At 35.0% G+C, this 26,636-nt stretch overlaps 1 long non-coding RNA gene across 1 annotated transcript in view; it reads right to left on the bottom strand.

Moving 5' to 3' along the window:
- Positions 1-3,764: 3,764 nt before the first annotated feature.
- LOC139127692 (uncharacterized) overlaps positions 3,765-26,636 on the bottom strand; it is a 69,038-nt gene continuing 46,166 nt past the window's right edge. The window contains exons 2-4 of the long non-coding RNA XR_011551085.1: positions 12,813-12,914; positions 10,470-10,568; positions 3,765-3,864 (exon numbers count right to left, since the gene is read on the bottom strand). This is a non-coding gene — a long non-coding RNA (uncharacterized lncRNA). The remainder of the gene's footprint in view (positions 3,865-10,469; positions 10,569-12,812; positions 12,915-26,636) is intronic.

The following is a 26,636-nucleotide window of genomic DNA, read 5'->3' as shown; positions in this document are numbered from 1 at the left end:
CCGGTCTCTGCATGCCGGTGTCAACTCGTTAATCCCGATCTCGGTCGTCAATGTTTTCGTCTTAAGGACTTTGATGTTTGCAGTGACATATATCTCACCAGTAGATACATCCTAATTTTACTTGACGAAACTCTATTTTGAGTGTTTTCAGAGTCACTTTTGAAGTAAATCGGATTCAAACAGCGCTGCAATGCATATACAGCTCAACATTAATGTCTTCACTATGTAGCAAAGACAGCCTTCCGCCACGCTACAGGTTTGATTCCGAGCAAGAATTTACGGAATTTTTTGTATGATGAAGGAAATTTATCATTGTTAGTCGAATGACTTTATGCTTGTGCCTGTATGTCGCTTTCCGAAGATTATACTGTACTCATTTATTCAGTTGAACTTCCGTTGAGGTGAAGATTTCAGGTTTATTGCCGACCGGGATCGCCAGGTACGACGTCAACATTGACTCATTGAGCCTTACGAGGCAACTCGACTGGATCGGCGTCTCCCCATTCGATTATCGGGAACAGCTATAGTTTAACCGACTCAAAATTTCGCCGGACATACCTTCTGTGTTTCCATGTGTGGATTTATTGGGTCACCTTTTTTGAAAAAGTGTCACGAGAGCACGGCATCGATCACGACAAATCGGCCTATGTACGTGTTACGACGCCAGCATGTATGAACGGTACCATGCAAGGAAAAAAGTTCCGGTTGATGACGTGCAACAGGGGTAATCAGATTTCTTATCCGTCCTGTTCTACGTCACACAGGGGAGATTCCGACCAGTTCATGTGATAAGAGTATTCCCAAGATGTACATATTACCTGCATATGATGGTCATATAAATTTAATAGAAAGTACATTCTCCTCTTAATTGAAAATTTCATAATGCGATTAATGTAATGTGCTGATATTTGTTGAGAAGACTGACAGTAAAGAATCCAAGAACATTGTTTTTTGTTTAGGGACTGGACACAAATTACAGGGGGGGGGGGCGGTGTTTTTTGGGGTGGGTCGCCATTTTTCGCGCAAGCATTTTGAAGGGTCATAAAATTTTGTGCAAGCCTATGGGGGAGGGTCACCTTTTTTCATGCATCAAAGCTGAAATTGCATGTGCACGTTATGGAATACTGAAAAAAGAAAAAAATAACTCCTGGCACTTTCATTTTCTGCCATTACCATTTTCGGCGCGCCCTTCGGGCGCAAATTTCAGGTATAATAAACAATGTATTGATGATCCAAGCAGCCACATTGATTTAAGTTGTCATGATTTCTACTTATCAACACTATTGTGCATAACTGTCCCCTATAATGACTCTTTCAATAACAATTTGGGAGATTACTTATTTGACATCATTCTCCATTGACAATACATTGGGTATAGGTCGGTGTCAAACGTTCATGTCGCTGTATGTACATTTTTAATTTTTTGAGGACATTGACAGAATACAAACTGTTCAGAATAGTGCATAGTGTCATCAATAACAACTGGAAGCTTCAGGTCGAACAACTTTTGAATAACAATTTAGGATCAGATAACCTATGAGTTATTTGTAGTTTCCTCATAGCCTACAATGTATAGTGAATCAACATTTTGGTGAAATTCCAAAATCAAATTTCTTGCACAACCATTGACTTGAAACCACTCTAGTCTAATCATGAATATTAATACTAATAATTAGGTGTACATAAATGCACAGGTTTACCAAGTTTTGTATTGGAAAAAAAATTATTCATAGTTTCATCATAGACTGCCATGTATAGTGAATGGACATTCAGTGAAATTCCAAAATCAATTTCTTGCACACCCATTGACTTGAAACTACTCTAGTCTAATCATGAACATTAATACCAATAATCAAGTGTACATAAATGCACAGATTTTCCTATTTTTGAAAAAAAATATTCATAGTTTCATCATAGACTGCCATGTATAGTAAATCGACATTTAAGTGATGTGCCAACATCAAATTTCTTGCACATCCATTGACTTGAAACCACTCTAGTCTAATCATGAATATTAATACTAATAATTAGGTGTACATAAATGCACAGGTTTACCAAGTTTTGTATTGGAAAAAAATTATTCATAGTTTCATCATAGACTGCCATGTATAGTGAATGGACATTTCAGTGAAATTCCAAATCAAATTTCTTGCACACCCATTGTCTTGAAACTACTCTAGTCTAATCATGAACATTAATACCAATAATCAAGTGTACATAAATGCACAGATTTTCCTATTTTTGTATTGGAAAAAATTATTCATAGTTTCATCATAGACTGCCATGTATAGTAAATCAACATTTAAGTGATATGCCAAATCAAATTTCTTGCACAACCATTGACTTGAAACCACTGTAGTCTAATCATGAAAATTAGTACCAATAATTGAGTGTACATAGATGCACAGATTTACCTATTTTGTATTGGAAAAAAATTATTCATAGGGTTTCACTATAGACTGCCATGTATAGTGAATCAACATTTCGGTGAAATTCCAAAATCAATTTCTTGCACACACATGGACTTGTAACCACTCTAGTCTAGTCAGAAACATAAATATCAATAATCAAGCATACATAAATACACAGAATAATCAAGCATACATAAATACACAGATTTGCCAAGTTTTGTATTTAAAAAATTATTCATAGTTTCTTCATAGACTACAATGTATAATGGATCCACATTTCACTGAGCCAAATTCCAAAAACAAAGTTATTGTACACAGATGCATGTGTTACCACCCTCTTCTAATCAAGCAAATTATGTCAATTATTCAGGGTCATATATACACAAATGGTGCATATTTTTAATTCTGAAAATTTTTTTTACAGTTTTGTCATAGACTCCCATGTATAGTGGATCAACATTTATGTGAAATTCCAAAAACAAAGTTATTGTACACAGATGCACATTTTACCACCCTCTTCTAATCAAGCACAATTATGTCAATTATTCAGGGTCCATATATGCACAAATAGTGCAAATTTTTAATTCTGAAAATCTTTTGACAGTTTTGTCATAGACTCCCATGTATAGTTTTGTCATAGACTCCCATGTATAGTGAATCAACATTTTGACAGAAATTCCAAAATCAAATATCTTGTTCACATGTGCACTTGTAAACAACCCATGCTAATCGAGTATATCTATATCAGTTATTAAACATCTGTATATGAACAGATATAGCTAGTTTTATACTGGAAAATACATGTTCGTAGTTTTCTTACAGTCGACTACATGTGTAGTGAGTCAACATTATCGATAAAATCTAAAAATTACATTTTTTGTACAGGCATGCACTTTTACCTGCCACTTCAAGCAAAGTACATTTACATGAATAACACACATATGATTTGATATTTTTTGGACAACGCGTTATATCGGCCACATTTTGCCTTCCTTTCGGGAGGGCGACTTAAAAAGTATAGCAAGTCAGAAGGGGGTCTTTAACACATTGCGGTTTTTTTGGGGGGTATTGAGTAACAGGGGAGGGTCACTTATTTTCATGCACGGATAAGGGGGAGGGTCACTAATTTTTGTGCATGAACTTTTGAAGGGTCACTATTTTTTACGCAGCGGTTTTTCGAAAAACACCCCCCCCCCTGTAATTTATGTCCAGTCCCTTATTCATTCCATTTATCTGATAACAGAAGAGTATACTATCAGTCACATACATTTATTTTAATGGTATAATCACTGACTTGAGATATTGAAAAGAAAAGCTTTGGCTTACATTAACCTTAAAACAAATCCTATCTTACCTGATCACATGCCTCTGTGTTTGCACCAGCATCAATCAGAATCCTCACCACATCTGCATGGCCTTTTTTTGCTGCCCAGATTAGAGGAGTAGACTTGTACTGGAGAAAAAAAGTAAGCTACATATCAAGCTCTATTATTCATCATCTCATTGTATAAACACAGTATATTTCCTCTGACTAGATTAATGAAATAATTGGTAGATCTGAAGTACAAACAACAAATTAACAAATTGTGTCTTCACAATAGCTATATCTTTACTCATCAAAATAAATCATGTATTCAGTGTAGCGAAGATAATAGTGACTGAAACACTGGACGTTTACTTTTAATGCTGTGTTAAGGTAGTATGCACCTCGAAAGTGAAAGACTTAAACTTTTGCTCTAACTTTTATATAGGAATCTTTCAATCATTATCTTTCAAAATCAAGAATAAAATAGGGGGTCACCGTGCAAATTTTGGTACTAAAGAAACAAATTACCCAAGATTTACCGATATTAAAAATTCAAAATGGCCGCCATCCCTGTGTTAACTATATGAAGAAAAAAATTTGAATTTCGAAAAACTAGGCCAGTGAAAAGTTTTCTTTCACCAACAGCTTTAAAATGAACCCCTACATGTGTTATATCAGAAGAGAATTGTAAAAGTTTGAGAGTCCGAATATCTGTCCCCGAGGTGCGTTCTACCTTAAATTTAGCCTGAATAAATCCTATTGGACTTGAACGATGAACTATGGAATAAAGACAGTCTGAAAATGCCAATGCAGAAGGGATCACAAATGTTGTAAGTCGAAAATATATGCAGTCATGATGTTTAGGAAACAAACTGGATTTAATTTTCATGCCAAATTTTCATTTATTTTGCAAACAATTGAAATCACAAATAATAATAATAATGGTTCACTATATGCTGTCAGGAACCTTTTCTCCAAATCAGTGTTTTCCCCAAAGTTATTCTGCTTGTAATCTTTGACAGGAAATGTGCTTAGGCATTAAAATACGAGTTAAAATACAAATAGGCTCTTATGAACTTGGCACTGAAATATAAATCCACAAAAATAAACTTTCTCTATTCAATGTGATATCGATTTAACAAAATTGGTACTAATTTTCAATAACATATTGTGTATTACAGTACATTTATTAATTCAACATGTATTTTTCCACATGTCCAATTTTTAAAGGGGGCGCTGCGCCCAACACAGGGTATTTTCCTCAAAATCCCTTTTTGCAAATATTCAATTTTAAATAATTTGTTAACTCAAGATTAAATAATGGCGTGGTTCACCTTTTAGCTTGTCAAGCAGTTGGAAGTTGTGTGATAAAGAAGTGATAATCTATGCAAATGTATGTAAATCACTTATCAACTTATACATACATCTTTGTTTGCATCAGCATCAATCAGAAATCTTACCAATGTTTATAGCTTTTCAATGCTACCCAGATGTGAGGAGTACACTTGTACATAGGAAAAGAATAAATTCTGTACAAACTGCCATATCAGGGCAGTTACTACTATATAAATCTATTATATTCATTAAGATTCCTAACACAATATCGTAAAATATTAAAAATTACCAAATTACTCTTTAATATGCTTTCTCTTTTAATGGGTTATGTATAGAGCAGTGTAGAAAATAAACTTCACGGAAACCAAATTTACTTTGAACTCGATAAAAAAGAACCTGGCTTGAAAGGACCACTTAGAATAAACTTGGCCAAAGATAAGAACCATTTTTTCTGGCAAGAAACCAGAGATGGCATTATTTTGAAAACCCACACCTTCGATAATATTTTGTAATACATACCGTAGTTACATAGACAGAATACACTATGGTGTAGACAACAGTTGAAATAACAGAAAAACCAGCAAAAACGTAGGTGAGGAGAGACTAGTCTTACGATAAATGCAATGTCCTGCGTTCATATTTGAAAACATGTACTGCCATAACAAAATTGTGTACAAAATATGCGTTACATACAAAGATCATGTGATTGGCTTGAACTTTACAAAAGTGTGCTTAAATAATACTACCATACATTGGCTGCAACATTACAAAGAGAATACCAATCAAAATCTAATTAACCTATTCTTCTCTGGAAAACAGTAGTGTACATGATTTGTTATGTTCTGTATACTTTTCAAAGATTGAAAATTATAACATGGCTTTTCTTGATACTATGAGACCTAAAATGAGTAATTCTTCATTTTCAACATTTGAGAGTGTCAAAGAAAAATTAAGTTGCTCTTTGCATAGCACAAAGGACAGAACAATTCACATTTTCAATGCACAGTGACTGACAGAGCATTTATCTAATGGTTTAAAAGAGCTATTGTATCATATATTGTATCATATACAGAGAGACTGACAGAGCATTCCAAAAACTCACAACACTTGCAAATTAATGAATGTATGGATTCAACAGTTGACATGCTTACAATATTACATCTGTTAATGATCAACCTATCTCTTAGTTCATCACCTGCTCTTGAGCTGGTGTTCTTGTAATATCATGTTTATGATGTAAATATGATATGGCAGTGTCTTGCTGATTGTTTTTTGACCAAACACCTTGCCTTGCCGAAAGCAGACAAAAACTTTGAAGTACCACTCAGAAATATTTTACCATCATAATCATCTTACCCAAACCCTAATGAAAAAGTTCAATCCTTTGATGTGTGTAAGATGTCACAAATGCTTATATTATCAGTAAACGTATCTGAAAACAGATCAGTGCACTGTACATTTCTATGCAGGACAAGCAAAGGTGATGTGATGCTAAGTAAATGTCCTTTACACTATGGATGTAGCTTTACATATGATGGTCAACTCAACGATTTAAACAAATAATTAAACAGATGAAACTGGGTTCATATGGACTCTGATAATGCACCTTATCCTTGGTTAGGATGCCAAAGACACACTGAATGCTACAGATGCATTGTGTTCCAAGTGTTTATTCAAGCTGAATTAATTAATTCAAACCAGTGTTTGATGAGATACTGAAAAGTTTACAGTGAAATTATTGACAGTATTCAAATTATCTTTGTGGAATTCGAATAAAAGACCACTATACTTGTTTTTAATATCAATGACAATGATGCAGTTCCTGTTGTATGATAGCAGGCTATAACACCCTCAAAAATATTGTATTGACACGATTGGAATGAATTTAAAGTAATTGGATGGTGAAGTTATGATCGATTTAATCTGCGAACGTAAGCTCATCTGCCTTTTTTAAAGTTATACACTGATTTTCATGAGTAATTTGTAATATTGCAACATTTGGCTATAGGACACCTAACACTTTTGTGAACTTAAAAAAAATATGAAGATCAAATTATCCAAAATTTAAGTTCCAATCGTGCTTATTTTTTTAATCAGTCCATCATCCAATGGGTGTTAGCCCAATTAAAGAATAAGGTACGCATAACCCACTAACCCCAGTGGAGTACGATGGTATCAACCGGGACTCGAACCCACAACGCACGGCACCCAATCACCTAGCGCAGAGGACAACCCGTCAAACCGCTCGACTAAATCCCAATCCTAAAAAAGATTGTTCAAGCACTGAGGATTAAAGTGCCTTACATAACACCCAAATCATCATCCTCTGCTCCACTGTGCCTCCTTTAAATCAGCCACGTCATTCTTAATATGGGGCAACAACAGACAGAAGGCAAATAGCAGTATGGTAGCAGCTCCTGAGTTTCATTGTTGAAGCTGTGTACAATGATATTTGCATATTTTCTAGCCTGTAGCAACAGCTATATATAAAAAAATGAATCACGCATTTAAGCTTGAACCTTTTGTATATGTAAACGTAATTACAAATGAAATATTTGAATAATAGACCTTGCAAATTCTGAGGTGCAGATCAAATATAGCTTGACACTGAAAAAGGATACCCTTGTTCGAATTTCCACTTATTACTTCAAATAGATTGTTTAATGGCTCCTCTTTACATGTAACTATGGGCACTCATCTGTCTGCATAGCTGCGGGTCCATAGCTGTGGTGGTTACAGACAGGACTGCCTTTAACGGGCTGGTTTTGATTTTACGTCTTTTAATCCCGCCGACACAGCTATGGGAACTTCTATAGACTAACGTCTAAATCCACCTGCAAGATCCCTTTACACAAGTTTGTTCAACAATAATTTGAAAAGTTTCCATCCAGGTTATAAATTGCAAACACTCATTGACAGCTTGAATATTAGGGACTCACCACGACCTGAAATCAGCAAACATTCACCAAAATATCGCCTTTTACTAGCTTTACCCGACATGGCTACCCGGATACCGCCATTTTTCTAGCGTAAAACTGTTGGACGAGGCTCAGGGCAGCAGGTTACTACAGTGACGTGATCGATGACCTCACAACCTCTAAACAAAAAGTGAGATTATGTTGGGCATCTGCGCCCTGTGAACTACAGATTCTAGGACTGACCTTTTTACCCAAGTTAACATTTGATTATCAAAACTATCAAATTTGAAAGGAAATAAGTGATGTTGATTGTGAGAGTATTTTAGGCATTGGTCTACAATTCCTTGAAGGCACTCCTAAAAGCAATGTCCTTCTCTAAAACTGAGTGTTTTAAAATGATGTTTAGATGTATGTGATACAGTTCAGACTGCAATTTCTATTAAACCCTCAGCCTTCATTTAGAAATTTAAGCATGCCAGGGTACATTGCAACTCCTCTTACACACGTCTACCATACGTTTATAAATATTAAATCATATTCTGGAAGTCTCCTTAGGCAAGGTTAAGTCATCAATTTCTGGTGTTAACAAACTCATGTGACAAATATTTCAATTTCCTACTCCAGAAACCCATTACAAGTGCATATGAGAACTTAAATAATTATTTACTATAATCATGGAATAGGCAAATTGTCCAGGCAAAATTTTTAAGAAAATAAAATCGTTATTTGTATTTGAATATTTTATCAGACTGAGCAATATGTCATAAACTGGTCCTATAATCATTTCCATTCAAGGTAATACATTACCAGGTCCATGGGACATTTGAGATTTACAAATTTTAGTAGGACCATCCTAAACCACTGATAGTTAGTGGTGGTACCAGGTGTCCGGAATGGGTAACCGTACCCTGCTAGCATGCTACACCGTCAGGATTGGTCCCAAAATTGTCTGAATATTGTATGAAGTGAGACAGTATATGAATCACTGTAATAAGTCAAAGCCGGGAATGTTGTCGCAAGTCATTTGACTGAACGAGGTGTCATATTTGGCCACAATGTCATCATATCGACCGTAGAAGTTTTTTAAAGTTCTAACGAGTCTTTTGGATATGTATCCCTGTCTCACTAGTTTTGATGCCAATGAACTGTGTCTCATTTGAAAATAAGCGTAGGAATCACAAGCCCTACAATATCTGAGAAGTTGAGACATGTAAACACCATAGGCAGGTGCAGATGGAATATTACTTAGTAAGTAGTGGGAATAATTTATGATTTCAAAATCGAAATCATCCCTTTTGTCATACAGCTTAGTGTGTAGCCCATTAGTAACCCAATTGTAGGAACAGATCAAGATATGAAGCTGAGTTTTGACCCTCAGTTGTTTCTTTGATTTCCAACTCATTTGGATAAATATGATGTAAGTAATTTGATATGTCTGGATTGTCTAGACTAATCAGATCATCAATATATCTGTGTATGTAGTTAAAACGCCTTGTAAGTTGTTTGGACCCTGCTTTGTAGAGTGATTGTAGGAACTCTGCTTCATATGAATACAGAAATAAGTCAGCAAGAAGTGGTGCACAATTTGTACTCATTGGTATGCCGATAGATTGTTGTACGTAGAAACAACATAATTTTGTATTTCTTCAATTCCTTTCTCAAAGTCGACTGAATTGGTTAATATTTCAATGATTTCGAGTTAATGAGCCAATATTTATCTACTGTAATCTTTGATGCCAGAGTCTGCCCTACTTATGATACAAGAAGGCTATACCAGCTATATAGTCCCCAGGTATGTTTACATAATGCACACTGTAGAATGTTGCACACTGTTGACCATGCAACACACTTCTAATATGGGAAACCCATAGTTTTTCCAAAAAATGATCTGCTGTGTATATCAGTTTTCTTTCAAATAAGCCAGATTTCGGTCAAAACTCTATCTGTAGCCAGTCAAAGTGTGTGATCAAACATTTTGTTTGAGTGTCAAATACAGCTAACATATTTGATTGGAACATTTCAGGCTGGTTATTAAGAGCAGTAGTATGCAAATATTGTTTTCATTAGGCATTCAATTACTGCTTGAATTCGTAACTAGCTCTCTGTATCTGACCCACACTACATGTTTTGAATAACTATTCACTAATTTAACGACTGAAAGTGATGCAAGAAAAATACTTATTTGATTTGCTGTGATATTCTGACATAGATGAAACACCATAATACATAACTGCCATAATGTGGCACCACTTTGTCATTGATTTCCCTGTCATTGCAATGTTATTCACATAACCAAACTGCTGGTGGTGAACCGATAGACAATTTCCCTCGCACTTGACTGATATGACCAGGGTATACCCGTTAACACAATCCGCACGTTTGGTTTTAGCTGTAAATTTTTCATTTCAATTTGACACAACATCTTCAATCAACATAATTTACCTTGAAATATCAGAGATAACAAAGTCAATGTTCAAGGATATCTTGTCAAACACTTACAGATGTAACAGCTTCAATGTCAGCACCAATACCAAGTAGATATTTCACCACTTCACTTTGACCACCCTCAGCAGCATTTATCAGGGGTGTTCTATTGCCCTATAGTTGGATAGTTAAACAAATAGACACTTGTTAAATGCATGAGGTACATGTTAAATCACAAATGTTAGCATGTCAGATTTCGCTAACTAGATCTAGGAAATATATTGAATACTTAAAATTTGTCAAATTAATGGCGTTGATGTAGTCGACATCTGCATACAGAATCGATCATAAATTTGAAACAGCTCATATTTGCTTTTAAAAAATAGGCGCGTTGTTCGTCTTGCTATGACCAGCCGCAGCCATCATGTAAGTGCACAGAAATGACACGGATACAAAGCTTTGGACGAAATCCAGTGGCGATGGCACAGCCAGACATCGTTACCACCTTTCCCCGATGGCCATTTGCAGATTTGAATGGCCTCAGGTGGTATCCACAGCATGTCCGGCAACGTGCTACCGGGCACTCACTACAGGCCCATGACAGTAACCCCCTGGAACTTTATTATGTTTCACCTATCCTTATCTTTATTGTGAGATGCTACTCTGCAGAGGAGTGCACTTTTTGTGGAGCGTGGGTGGGAATTTTGCCGTGTGTACTTGAGTGTGGCAAAAGTTAAAATGGATGATATATAGTGCTGACCACATTGATATGTGCATGGGTAATGACACAGCAGGGATGGCAAAAGTAGTTTAGACAACAGTAATTGAGGGAAGGAGGTGGTGGATTAGGTTACGTCTCGAGTGCATATGGTGAGCGACAAGAATGGGCGATCGATGGTGACCTATACGTTTATAAGGTTTAGCACCTGTTCTCTGTGTCCTTCCCAACGTTAACCATGCTTACAGCAAAGTCATAATCACCCAAAATCATTGTCAGTTCCTTCAGTTGCATTAATGTCAAGCTTGAGCAACCAAGGTTATGTTTCTGTCAACACATACTGTATCTTTAGTTTCATATTTAAATTATCACTCAACTTGCATTCCAAATATTAAAAACAGTGACTATATAGATTACCATGTACATTTAATATTTGAATTTATCAAGTCTTGCTGGGAATGAAAAATGCTTTGACATTTAAACTCATTGTCATAACACTATAGTCCTGTGTTGATCACTGTCAATTTATGAGGCTATGACTACTGTTTATATCACGCGAAGTCAGTCAGAAACTTTATGAAACTGGGAGGCAAGCTTTGGCAAATTTGTACTGCATGTATCAGGAGTTTTGTCATTTTTTAGAACAAACATGAGTGTATTATTCCAAACACCCATGTATCAATGATGACGGGAGTTATGAAAACAAATTTATCAATCAAAGCTGATAAAGTATTATCAGAAATATGGCATGGTAAATTTGGTTCACCCAGAAAAAAAAGTAGCAGCAATTATCCTAGAATCCCATTCATGTTTTGTGATATTCTGAATTCATTTGTACGATGATAGATTTTAAGACTATTCAAGCATGGTGATAATTGACACATATAAGGTTCCAGTGTTTATTTTCAGCCCGGCTTGACAAAGGAATTTACTACTCCTAAAATTCTCCAAATTCCAAGATTGTCCATTTAATTTTAAATTGAATGGATGCATAAAACATTACCTGTTAGAGACAATTTGATTGCAGTATACACTTATAATAGTCAAAAATCATTTTAGGTCACAGTCCCTCCAAACTGAAACAAATTTACACTGCATTTGTATAAGAATCTATAAAATAACGACACCAAAGTTTCATTATAGTGTGATACATTCATTCACAAAATGCAACCATCCTTTCACATCTTGTGACCCAACCAAACCAATTTATAGCTTCCAACCAAACACAATGGTTGGAAGCTATAAATGGCTTTTAGACAGCTAGTGTACCGATTGGAGATCCTCATAGACCAAAGCCTTGTTTGCATAACACATTGACTACACCTTGAAAGCCAGATGTCTCCACCTCCATTATGAATAAATTGAGCTGCAATGGATTGACGTCCACCATTAATCTGTATTTATACAGAGTGGACACACACACACACACAAGCAGACAGACGGATACAGAGACAGTCAATTTTCCACATATAAGCTCCTATTCTCATCTACATATCACAAAATAGGAGGCAAAAATTCTAAACAAGATCTCAGCATTTCAGGAACAGAAAAAAATGGGTGTACCTGAAAACGTTATAAGATTGTTTTGTAAAATTAAAGATGTTGAAATGTTTAAGTTGGTCACATATTGGGATTGATATTCCCGAAATATTTTTTCCTATTCTGAAAAAAATCAATGATATCAATGAATAGTTACATACCTCTCCTTTGACTTCTTTGTCAATACCAAGAGTTTTGATAAAATACTTCACAATATCAAGGTGTCCTTTCCAAACAGCAAGATGCACTGGCATGTCATTATCCTACAAGTGAAATGAAAAATCATTGATGGTATTTAATCGCTGTAAAAGTAACTGTTAAAGAAATTGTTTACATACATGACATGTTGCATTGAAACATTAATACATAGACCTCAATTTCGCAAACAGGTAGAGTAAATGCATTGTGTAACAGTGTGTTGCATTGGTAATAAATTATTTTATGGTGGTGGATTAACCTAATGCCACCAAACATAAAAAAGACAGAGATTGGATCTCAAACAATAGACATTCATGTAGGAACCACAATTAAACTTAGCACTTGTTATGCATCGGTAATGTCTATTGTTTAATATCAAAGATCTGTCTTTTTTAAGTTTGGTGGCATCATGTTTTCCAGAGTAAAGACAATTTTACTCAAGCCATGAACTTTGAAAGTGCAGTGATGATCCAGTTCTGCTCTGAACCCCCTTTTTAAAAAATCTAAAATCTCTTACTGAGAATTTGTAAAAAAAATGGCACAGATGATGTAATCCTTATTGCCCTTTTCTGATTTGATTTTCGAATTATATATGACTCATATTCCGACAAGTAATTAAATTAAATACATATTAATGGTTTTGAATTGGTAACAGAAATCCTTTCTAAATTGTTTGCATACACAATGCAGAGTCATTCTACTGTAAAAATCATCAATTACATATTTGAGAAATACATGTTGTACTTCTTCCTAAAAAAGTAAAAATTTTCATTTACGTCGCCCTCTGGTGATTGAACCGTCTACAAATTAGCTAGAAAGCTAGAAAGTTAAATAAACATAAAAAAACAAACACTTGCATATATTACAATTTGATTTCAAAGATTATGTCCATATCTTTCAACCCTTCTTGAATGACTTAGTTACAAGGAAGTCATTAGTTCAAGTGTGAAGATAACAGAAAGAAAACATTACCCTATGAAAGACTTCAGTTGTTAATTAAAACACCAAACATATCACATCAGCCACTTAGATACCTTAAAGGGGCAGTGGTGTTAGTTTTTGATATTATTCAAAATTCTTCTTTTTAAACTGTAAATATACGTTTGTCCTCCTAATTTAGAAATACAAGTTGAATTTGTTTCAATCAAAGTTAAAGTTTAATCCCTGATTGTTTTTGTGTGATTATATTGTATATGTATACTATGCTATCAGCACAATGCAAAACAGTTCTCATTTAGACGACTTATGATGACTTGGTAATGAAGCTTTGGTGAGAAGCTTTATCAAAATGAAAGTGTAAAAAAATCAAAAATAAATGGTTAGGCATCAGCAGTCAACTGATAAATAATGAAGAAATATATCCATATAATTTGTAGATATTCCGCCTCTATTGGTACATGCACAAACTAATTGGAACAAAATTTTCTTTGCTATGGACTTTGTGAGCCTTAGTTTCCACTGTTTTACTTCCGATTGCAACTACTATCATCAACGTTTTATAGTTGATGATATTGGCAGTGGATATAAAACATTTTCCATTTTGATATGCTAGAGGATTCATGCAATATATAGCAGTGTTTTCTGAAACAGTGTGATGGTGACCATTTGCTAAGATGAGTAGTGCTTATCTATTAGATCAGCACTACTCATCTTTGAAGAGATGAATAAGACTTGTTTTTAAAATAAGAAATATCTCCTGAGGCCTTCACTTCAAAGGTTAACCAAATTATGGCGCTTCCTTGGGAACTTGCTCAAATATCTTTGAAGTGTTTGTCATGTTTACAGTGATTGCGAGCACTGGGGAAGGTTAGATGAGCCTTAGCAGTGCATAGTGTTGTGCAATAAACACTATAAATATACAATAAAGATGGATAGAGTACATGAATGAACTTCCTTCTTTCAGATTCTGTGATGTGAGTGTGTTAGCATATGTCACAACACACTGATAGTTGTACAATCTTGTCTAATTACATGCAATGGAATAAGTCATATGCATTGGATATAGATACAAGGAGGTAAATCAAGTACTAGCTAAATAAAGTACTAAGTACCAATGTTGTCTTCTAATTGAAAAAAGTATCACCCAAAATCATGTAACATAAATTATTTTCGATGACAAAGAAGCACAATTGCACAAAGTTTTCCACCAGAGCTCAGTTTTCTGACTGATTGCATTTCTCAAGTTCCATTATCCCAACACGGCACACATCAGTGTACAGCCAGCTTGGAAATATTTGTGTTAAGTGATTCAGTGCCATAGCAGCTGTGTATCAAGTGTATGGGGAAAGATTAAAGTTATTTTTCCCCATTTTGGACAACCAATGACAGTTTCTCTTGACATCTGATTCTCACTTAACAAATACCGTATAATGTTTTCGCTTTCATATCGGTCAGGTACCCAGCCAATGGAAGCAAGCAAATGTTACAGCTATCTTTAAGAAAGGTAGAGAAGGATACAAGAAATTAAAGACCGATCAGTCTCACAGTATTATCTGCAAAATAATGGAATCCGTTACCAGAGACAATATCATGAACTACTTAAAACGCAATCAACTTTTTTTACGCAATATGTTCGGATTTGTCAGCGGCAACCAATGTCTCTAAAGTTATAAGTTCTCGACGCTTGGACAAATACTCTCAATGAAAGATGCTTTACAGATGTCATTTATATTGACTTTGCAAAGGCATTGGACAAAGTAGCCCATGGTAGGCTACAAGGAAAAATTTAAAGCTATGTATGCCAAATAAGATACTTCAATGGATCAGATCATTGTTGCTGAACAGACCACAGAGATCAGTCATGGTTACGGATGTCCATCACAATGGAAAAATGTTACAAGTGGGATACCCCAAGGAAGTGCTCTAGGCCCTCTACTGTTCATCATATACATCGATGATATGCCAAAATGTGTGAACTCAGATGTGTTCTTATTTGCAGATAACACTAAACTATCTAGAGATATTTCAAAAGATTGATTTAACAAATTTGAAAATGTGGGCTGACACTTGGCTGAATAAGTTTTAATGCCGAAAAATGCCAAGTTATTTCAATCAGAGGGAAAACCAGTTTAAGCATCAAGTACCAGTATACTATGGGCTCTGCTGATACAATTGATCTACTCCAAAACAGTGATAGTGAAAAGGACAAAGGAGCTTTTGTTGATCCAGACTTATCCTTTGAAAAACACATCCACGACAAAGTTAACAAAGCGAATGTGATCAAGGGAATTATCAGAAGAGCCTACACATACTAGATCTGGAAAGTTTCTTGTTTCTCTACAAAGACTTTGGTTCAGCGCCACCACACCTGGAATATTGCAGTTCAGTCAGGCATCCATACAAAGAAAAAGACATAGAAGCCATTGCAAATGTACAGCGGAGAGCCACATGCCAGTTACCAGCCTTACAAGGACTACCATATATAGATAGACTTGTCAAACTCAACCTACCTACACTTGCATACAGAAGAGAGACGGGGGATATGATAGAGAGACATTCAAAATCCTGAACCACTACTATGATAGTACAGTTACAGACTTTTTAACAAGAAACAGTCAGATAGAACCTTACAGGACATTCATTGAAACTTCTTAAGCAATATAAAGCCTTGACATAAGAAGTTTTCTTTTACCAACCGCATTGTAGGTGTGTGGAATTCCTTGCCTAACTATGTTTTCACTGCGCCGTCTGTGAACACATTTGAACAGCGCCCGGAAATGTAGTTACCTTTGGTTCCTTAGTGTTTGCCTTCTTTGGCATTGACTGCCTTTGATTTTTGTGTGTGTATTTCACCCAAAGTGGCTACACTCAAAAAGCAATTACGTTCACTGTATACTATTTCAACTAGCTAAAAGGAAAGAGTTACATGTATATGTTATATTCAGTGACAAAACATTACATTACAATGCTTCTTCAGGGATTGTAGTTAAATTTGGTAGTTGCAAATCACATCCAATTTTACGATGTATCATTTTGACAGCAATTAGTGAAATACCAGTAAACTTTGAAGAAAATAAAACTTGCAGGCCAACCTTCTTTACAGAAATCACCAACCAACAATTCAATCTGCCTTTAAAAGTTTCATAATGCCATTTTGTAACATCTATGATGGAAAGATGGGAAATTACAGTTTATTTGATGAGAAATTTAAATTATTTTATTGACTATGAAACTATCTGCCATTTTACCATATGTAAACACCACCTTTCAGAATTCCTCTGTCAGGTTTCAGCTTTGCTGACAAAAAAGTGCTATTTATTTTAGGAATTTAGAGGGTTTCCCTTTGGGATGATCCCATATGTACCCTCATACAGCAAGGTTAATAGGCGTTTGCATAGAGCTACTGCACAATGGGCAGATTTGACCTTAAACCGTACAGCTTTAAGCCGGAATTCAGCACTTATATACTGCAGGAGTTCAAACCTGATTTCCAACAAATGATACAAATGATATAGTACAGGAAATAGAATGACAGATGTATGAGTTATATTGAAGCACCATCCCCCATGGTCATGTGGGACTTGAAATTTGGGAGACAAATAGGATTAGGCCAGGAAGAAAAAATAAATTGTTCATCGGAATCGCCGCTTCTATTTTGGCATATTTGGAAATTTTTTTTTTTTCGATCGCGGCAAATTCTTACTTCCGCATTACAAATATTTTTAGTACTGCCGATGGTGGCGCCCTACACTGTGTCGGGTTTTCGCGGGCACGGGATTTTGAATGAGACTTCATTCGTGTTCGGACTTAGTTGTCCGCCAACACGTTGTTGTTACGTCTGAATTTGGCGAATCACGACGCAAAGTGGGTCGATTTGGCCAGAAATTTGCTCGTTTTGTAAAGGTTAGTACACGTCACATGAGTATTAATTTGATCGCCAACATTCGACGTGATGGCCAACAGTTAGTTCCAGAGACGCTGTTCAGTGCAGTGTTTGTCCTGATATTACGTTCGGCGATTTGTTCAACAAGATCGTGACAGCAGATGGACGGTGCATCCGATTGAATGAAAATTGCATCGAAAGTATAAAAATTTACGGCAATGACAAAACACATGGTTGCGTCGATGTTAAAGTACGATCTGAATGATGACTCACAGTCGCTTGGTGGGCTATAATTCAATCAATCAATCAATCTTTTATTACTCAACACACACTGACAGAGAGTGTGGTATGGTACATTTCAGATGAAAGAACAACATGTCCAAAACTTAACACTATTCTGTCCATAGACGAGTGTACAGAAGCGAGAAACACCTCAAGTTTGGGTGTTTCTCGCTTCTGTACACTCGTCTATGGGTCGAATAGTCCCAGAGCTGAATAGCCCACCAAGTGACTTTGGATGACTATATAACTTCACTCCGATCACAATACAGTGTTGTTAGACCATTATGTAAAATGTGTATATATAGACAGTGGTAAAGAGGCCAAAACATGGGGTCAAAGTAAAATGAAAAAACTCAGATGCTAGGTCCCACCAGGACAATATTAAAGGACAATACTGAATTGTTGAATTTCAGTGATTTGCTGTACATTTCAGTTTTATTCTGAGAGAATGTTGAAATGCTCAGAATATGTTGTGCAAACACTAACTGTGAATGTAATGGCCTATGTTATTGTTGGGAAATATAGTAGGCCTATTGAATTCAGTTACCAGTATCAGTGTTTCTTGTCTGAGATATTTCTGGTAAAAAGGGAAACAATTACTTCTTGTCTGCATCTGTGCAAAAATGCCAGAGGATTGCGTTTACCTTCGGCCTAAAAAAAAAAAAAATAAAATTTTCGCTCGCCGCTCCTGGGACTTGGTCCAAAAAATCCGATGAACAAGATTTTTTTTTCTCTGGCCTTAACAGAAAAAAGTTCACGTCAACACTAAATGGAGTGTCTGTAAGCTGAATAGAACATATTATTAATTCACATTTTATTATTCTAAGGTCACTAAATTTAAAGTGGATTAAATCTTTTCAACATGTAGACTATTCAACATACAGACATAAACAACACTAACATTTTCTTTAAGCACATCTCAACTAATGCTAACAAGAACCATGGGCCCACCCTTGTCAGCCGTTAGTGTGATGTGTAGTTGTTCAAGCAGCAAACTCATGGCATAAAACGAATAACAATTACACAACTTTACCATAAATGTTATTGTTTCGGTTATTAGCTCTATGTAAATATTTTTGTCAATTCAGTGGTGAAATTTAAAAATTAATAAAGTTGTTGATTTAATTTCAGTATAAACCAACTAAGACGTTGACGTTATTGGCATATATGTCAATGTAGGGTTTATCGTGAAAATATTCTCGATGTGACCTGAACACACGAGCAACACGTGCGTGCAGATTTCGATTGATATTCTAATGAGTTGACTGTATTATACAATAATACACGTGAATTCACATGAATCCACACGAATACAGGCTTGCTGGATACAAGCAATGGATTATTGACTGTATTCATCTGTATATGCACTCTTCAGCTAAAATACAAATCATTATACAAAATTTATTTAATGTCCATGCAAATACAGTAAGTATATCATTGGGTTTTCATGCAGTGTTACTTTACAGCATTAGAATAAAGATAGAACTATTCAAGGTCAATAGGGCATTATCCATAAAAATTTCCATGTAATTGTGCTTCAATTTCCTTTGTTTAAAATATTGTACTATATTAACTAGTGCCAAGTGCCAGTGCACACCAGCGCATTTGTATATTTTTTAGTCTGGAGACATTACAGAAGCAAATTGATGTCACGTGCACTATCAAGTATTCTTAGTAGACTGTTATTTACTACTGTTTACTTCTCTTCAAAAGTTCAATGACACAAGGATTGTAACTCTCAACGACACCATGGCAGATTCAACATAAAGTGGATATTTACAAGTAACACAACCTACCCTAAATCATTAAAGCTATTCAAATTTATAGCATCATCTAAGTTAATCAAGTTTATGTGTACACTTGTATACATTGAGAGGGTTTTCTCCAATTTAAACTTTTGGAGGAATTCAACATCAGATTGAGGTGTAACATAAAAATTTAGAATTTAAGTTTAGTGTATGGGGCTTTTTCAAGGTACTAGCAAGGTTGAAATGTGAGTCAGTATCAAACAAATCATATACAAAAATTTATTTAATGTTAATTTTAGTGTCAGTGCCTGTCTTACTTATGATACAAGGTGTGTGGAGAAGCGATTTGGGAAACCGTACTGGCCATATTTATTCACTTGAAGCAGCAAAATCACCGCATAAAACAATAGGTACCAATCATATAACTGCATGAGATAGTCAGTGACTGGCTAATACAAAAAGGTCAAATCACATCATCCATTGACTGGTCATCAAATGACTTCGTGCAGATTTGGAAACAGTGATAAACTGTACAATTACTGTAATTTACTGGTCATTGGATAATCAGAAGAGGTGGTGTGCAAGTCGGTTGTTGACATATCACATGCTGCATGTGTCCATTCTTGTACATAATCAATTTGAACAATTACGAATGATTCCAAAGGCAAATCAGTCATGTTGCCATGACAGAGAATTTTGAATATCCAATAAATGATAATACACACACCTGCCTTGCACCCTCAGTCTGAAGACTGAATACTTCATTGTCTCTGAACTTACATTAAAAATCATGTAAACTTACAGATGTATGGTACAGCTATGGAAAATTCAGTAAGTAAACTACCGAACATACATAATTTTGTAAAAATTGTAATATGTGGTGCCTGAGCTGCAGCGCATTGTAATAGAAGATGCACTGAACCATGCACATAATTATTCATAAAACTCATTCACATGAACTTCAAAAGAAATGTTGTAAGGAAGTCCAAAAGAAAGTTTACATAGTGAGCAGAGTAGAGTAGAACAGAACTGTGATCTTTAGGGAATAACTTTTTGTTTTAGTTCAAATTCTGTTTCTAAGGATGCCTTTGCCAATTGCTTTGCAATTGAATAGGTTCTCTGAATGGTTCTTCAGAAATTATATGAAAATCTCTCAAACAATGGATTTTTTTAAGAAACTCTAATGAAAATACAGCCTATTACTTTGCCTACTCTTTTATTTGTATTTTTCAATATGGTAACCTGACATGAACACACAGCTATGACAATATTATTACTTTTAATACACACTGAGATGGCCTGTTTTGTATCAATCTCTACAATACTTTACATCAAACATGCTAAAAGTTATCGTTGATATAATGGTCTACAACAACTTTGAAATCCACGTGTAATATTGGTCTATTTTCTGATGAATAAATTGTTTTTAACTATGAAGTTATACACATTTTCACTGTATTGAAACACAGCCTATCATAATTTCTTAGTAAGGCTTCATCTTTGATGGTGTAACATTTTTGTGTTCAAATGAGGAAGTTAGGGAGTATGGTAGTCTTGCATGCCAAACCTCGAACCTGCATGCTGAGCGAGCGGCGAAGCCACGAGGTGCGAGTAACTGCATGCAGGTTACGAGGTCTGGCAAGAATCAACTGCTCAGGAATGTGATGACGTCAAAAGTGGGCTGTCTTTCCAATGCCAAAAAAGTATAACTTTGGATCAGCGCGTATAGTTGACCATAACGCATTTAGGTTTGAAAAATATGGAGTCATTATACATTGATAAGGTATTCATCCTGCTTTATAAAGTATTGGCATTTCATAACTGTTCGTTAAAAAATAAAACGCTGCAAATCTGTGTGTTCTCCGTTCATGTAACTGGTATGGTGTCTCTTTGCATAGTATGTGCTCTTCTTTTAATTGGATATTTAAAACTAACGGGTGTTTTTAAAGAAAAAAAAACCTTAAAACTGATAAAATATGTTAAAGATACAGTATATCATAATGCAAGCTTTGATGTACGGTTTTGATTTCAATATATTTTATCTTCACCTTTCAACCTCCCTTCTAAATTTTTGTTAGTTGTCTAAGAATTTTGATATCAAATCATGACTTCCAATTTATTAATATTCTTACACCTTGCTGTATAAATATTTTTTGTTTTCAGATGCAATTTGTTGGAACATATTTTATATGTAGGATGGTAACTTTTGCCCACAAATGTTTCTTTAGCTTGTTAACTATGAGATCTGTCTGATATATTGTCATCTTTTAAATCTAAAATGTCAAATTTCTTAACAACAAACTGTGCAAACAAAAGGCTCTCAATTAAGTATATTAAGTTTTGCTATTTTGTTCCAATTGTATTTAGTGTTGTGTTTAATTAATTGTCTCTTAAATGTGTTCTTTAAAAGCAGCAAGATGCACTGGCATTGAATTATCCTACAAGTGAAATGAAAAATAATTGATGATATTTAATCCCTGTAAAAGGAACTAACTACTCAAGAAATTATTCAACCTGATCATACATGACAGGTTTCATTAAACCCTGATACAATGAAATTGATTTATTAAAGATAGAGTAAATGCGTTGTGTAACAGTGTTGGGCTGGTATTCGATCATCCTGCAGATGAAATGATAGGTAATCAACTTGAAAGTAACTGTTGAAGAAATTGTTTAGCCTAAGATAATGACAATGTGCTTTGAATCTCTAATACATTAAACTTTGTACTTGCAATATGCTTCCATTCGTAATCAGAGCTTAAATTGTAACAAATTAACATAATGCCATGAACGTTATTGAAGATACATTTGAAAACTTGATTAACAGACACAAAATTTAACCTAGTACTTGTTATGTGTTGCTTATATAAATGTTTTTTCAGAGTCAATGTGCCTGTAATTTTACTAAAGCTAGATATTTTGAAACTGCAGTTATGATCTACTTTTCTGCTCTGATACCCAATTTATAACAATGTCTTACACTTTATTTGTTACAAAACTGGGATATCTGATCCTAATTAACCATTTCTTATTTGATTTTCAAATGATGCATAACTCTTGTGATGATCACATTTAAACTTTAATATGTTGCATTGTTTTGAACTGTAACAGAAAACCTCATTTGTTTGCATACACAATTAAGGTAGTCTGATTCAGCTTTCAAAAAGACTAAAATTATACTCTTGAGAAATACACTAATACAGACTCTGAGTTACAATTTATCTTCGGTTAATGAACCATGACACACCTTATCATGAAAGCTATTGAGTTAAAAAACAAAAAACAAAACAAAACAAAAACATATTCATTATTTGTTAATTACAAATATTGTCTTTATATAGTCCAGTCAATTTAGGGTTTAACTTAGGACTAATAGCAACAGAAAATATTTCTTCACCGTGATCTTTGGGAAGGTCCCACTAATATCATATGAAAAAGTATAGAAAAATCTAAGTGGTGCAAATGGGTTTAACACTTTCACCGCGGGAGGGCGCATTCTTCACCAACGGCCAGACTGCGGGAGGCACGTAAACGCGCCAAGAACGTACGCGTTTATATGCGTTGGATATACGTTGGCTTTGTTTGATCTACATCATGTTTGTTGACTATTTCCTCATGCCTAGCGTAGTGTACGAGGTAGAGGTCAAACCTAAATGAGCATGCGCGCCAAATTTGTTTAAACAAATGCCGCCATATTCGCTCATTTCTCGGCCGTGATTTGTAAGGATCGTGTGATCAGTTGTTGTTTTCCTTTGAGAGGGTTTTTAAAAATGGCGGTGCGGGCACAGATTAACAGCCACTAAGCCCTTGAGTATGTTTTTCTAGACGCTAATAGTGGAATTGTCACTGATCGTGAAACTGAACTCGACGGAGATAGCGGAAGTCAAATTTCAAATTACAACTCTAATACCGAACTTGAATATGTTCCCAAACCAGTTGAGCAAAGACAGAGATCGCAAGCAGGACAGGAAGGTAGGCAAGCTGAGCATGCTGAGAGAAAAGTGCGACAAAGGGCCAGTGACTGACATCACAAACGTTGATGGGGTATCCTGTGGATGTTGTACGACATCAATCTATCAATGACAATTACGCATCGGACTGGCTACCAGTATATAAGCTTATATATAATATAGCTCTCTTTTGAATGTCAGATGATACCTGTTGTTCGAATTTGAACTTGTAATAAATATGCATATTAATCTCATTTATGTGGAATATGTTTTAGACTATGTACTCCCCCTACTTAATTTGAGTTGATCAAACGTAAGTAGTAATTTTTAAAGTGTTACGCTGAGAAAAATACATTTATATATTGAAATAACAAAAAATGCAACATTTTTTGATTTTTTTTTGTAAAATCCAATATGGCCGCCATGATCACGTGATCTTCAAGGTGTGTCACATGACCTTTTGTGCATTTTTATGATGCTCTGTCATATTGCAATACTCACTGAAAAAATTGTCCCGAATACTGTAATAATTACAAAGATATAGCACATGCATGTAAATCAATATTTATAAGGCCATATTTCCATAGAAAACTACGCACAGGAATGCACGTATAAAAATTAATTACGCAGTGAAAGTGTTAATATGCATATATTCAAATTACCCATGTGTTTTCTTTAAAATGCATGCAATGCTCACAGTTGGGCATGTAAACTGAATTGTAGTGACTATTTTCTTTGCCATACGATTTAGCAAGGTTCAAAAAGTAAATAATAAAAGTCTGGAAAAATAAGTGTCATGCAAATTAGTTAATTTGCATATGTAAGTTCATTATTTAGATTATTTCTAACAAAATGGAAGTGGTTTACTCATGTAAACAAACTTTTTCTCTACAAATTGATAAACTTTGAAGAATGTATCTTTGTGTCTTGCTATATTGGTGGCATATAGAAGTGTATGAGGAAATAGAAGCAATGGGCATACTTTTTCTTCCTAGATTGTGTAATGTAATTACTATCTGAATTATGTTGTGCAGTTGCATTTCAGGTTCATGTTTGTTGGGTAGCTGACCTCATCCTAGTCCCTGTTGTTTACTGCAAAGTGAATATTATTTCGCTTGCCGTGAGAACAGTGACAAAACGTGCAGAATCCCTGAAGCAATCGTGACAAAATGCGCACTAACCATAGAAGAACATAGCAAAACTAATGAAAGGACCATGATATTGCCCCGCTTCCCATCCTACTATGGACAGTCTCCAAGTTTTGTTACGGTCTACTTTGCTCTGTCACATTTCCTTGCGTTCACCCAATTTTCTATGACCTACCAGGTTTCTCATCCGTATCGTCACAATTTTAAATTTGGACGGAAACCACGGCAATCACGGCTAGTCACATTTGCCCATTCCGTCCTTCCACGTTATCTCCCATCCATCCCGTTTTGTCCACGGTGGCCTGAAACGGGACTGCCGTGTTTACCGGGAACATAGTGTAAATGTAGCATTATGTGTGAAGCCAAATGTTTTACCAGGATAAATTTGCAGACATCAGTTTTCTTCCTAAATCAGACCTAGTCAGTCAGAATGAGTGAGTAAATCCTTTGCTTATATGTCATCTATAGTTTATATATTTGATTCAACATTGGCGCTGGTTATTAAAAGCATTGATATCCGAATATTGTTTTCAGTTGGTCAATATAAGCAATTTCATTTACCTTAAAATAACTGAAATTTATGAATCAAATCTTGACCGATTCTTCATATCTTTGAATTTCCAATGCTATAAATTGTTTATTTAACAAACTACGTTCAAGTGGCAAAGAATGCCCTCTGATTTTACTTGTGTCGTAAGATTTAAACTTGTCGCTTAGTGAGTACACACATGAAGCATTTAATCCAAATAATTGATCATTTTCAGGTTTCCTGACACATTTATGTCATAAAGACAGAACATTCATAACTGGCAGCAATCAGATTCTATAGTCATGTAGAAAGATTATTTTCCAGTACTTTTTAAGCGATATTTCATACTGTACCGGTATTCTATGACAAACAAACAAGCCAGAAAAAGGCAAAAGACATTGAATGGGGAATAAATCATACAACTTGTTAACAACTCTCCTTTAATCATATTTACTAGTTTAATTGTTTTAAAGTCTCCTTATTTGTTCTTGTATGAAAATTATTTATGAGAAATAATTGTACTTTTTAAAATACCTATTTGTTTATTATTTATTGTTTACATTTACAAAATGCACATATTGAACTTCAGTTGCATCACTTGACTTCATGCAGCCATCAGTATCACACACTGCCTGCTATGGTGCATAGATGTAATTTTTCCCTAATCGGTAATTTTTCTTTATTTTTATATTTCTCCAAGCCTAACATTGTTTTTCTTGCAAAAAACTAAATCCTAATTGAGTCTGCTTTGAAAGTGTTGACTGCTTTTTGAATAATATCATTACTATGTCAGCAAGTTGCCAATTTATTTCTTTGGTAACTTTACAGAGGTACAGCACTCCCATTCATGTAAGAGGCAAATACAGGATGATTGCTCTATGTACACATACCAACCTTCTACAATTGTTAGATAAACAAGTCATTGTTGATGAACAGTCCCCACTTGTGAATGGGTACTTTGATTATAAGTCCCTAGAGAGGATAGAGTCTTGTTCATTAATTGGGTCTGTGATTAAATGAGTTCCATGATAGTTAAAACGTAAAAACAATGTCTGCTGCTACCCTTATTACAAAAGGTCACGAAATAAGTCAATTAGTAATTAATCAATAGGATGTTGCCAAACATTTTTTAAAACTTCTATGACGGAGGAAGTATCACACAATATGACCTCAGATTTAATATAAATTTATATTCACAAGTGGCACAAACTATCCCACATCATCAAATCTATTAAATTTAACAAACTTTTATGAGGTGAAACATACTTTCACAATAGTTTGCCATTTTACTAAAGCTCACAAGTTAAA

Source organism: Ptychodera flava, unplaced genomic scaffold, assembly GCF_041260155.1.
Source record: "Ptychodera flava strain L36383 unplaced genomic scaffold, AS_Pfla_20210202 Scaffold_34__1_contigs__length_2629520_pilon, whole genome shotgun sequence".
Taxonomy (NCBI): Eukaryota; Metazoa; Hemichordata; class Enteropneusta; family Ptychoderidae; genus Ptychodera; species Ptychodera flava.
The sequence above is the reverse complement of the archived record's forward strand: the minus strand, read 5'-3'. Positions and strand labels throughout refer to the sequence as shown.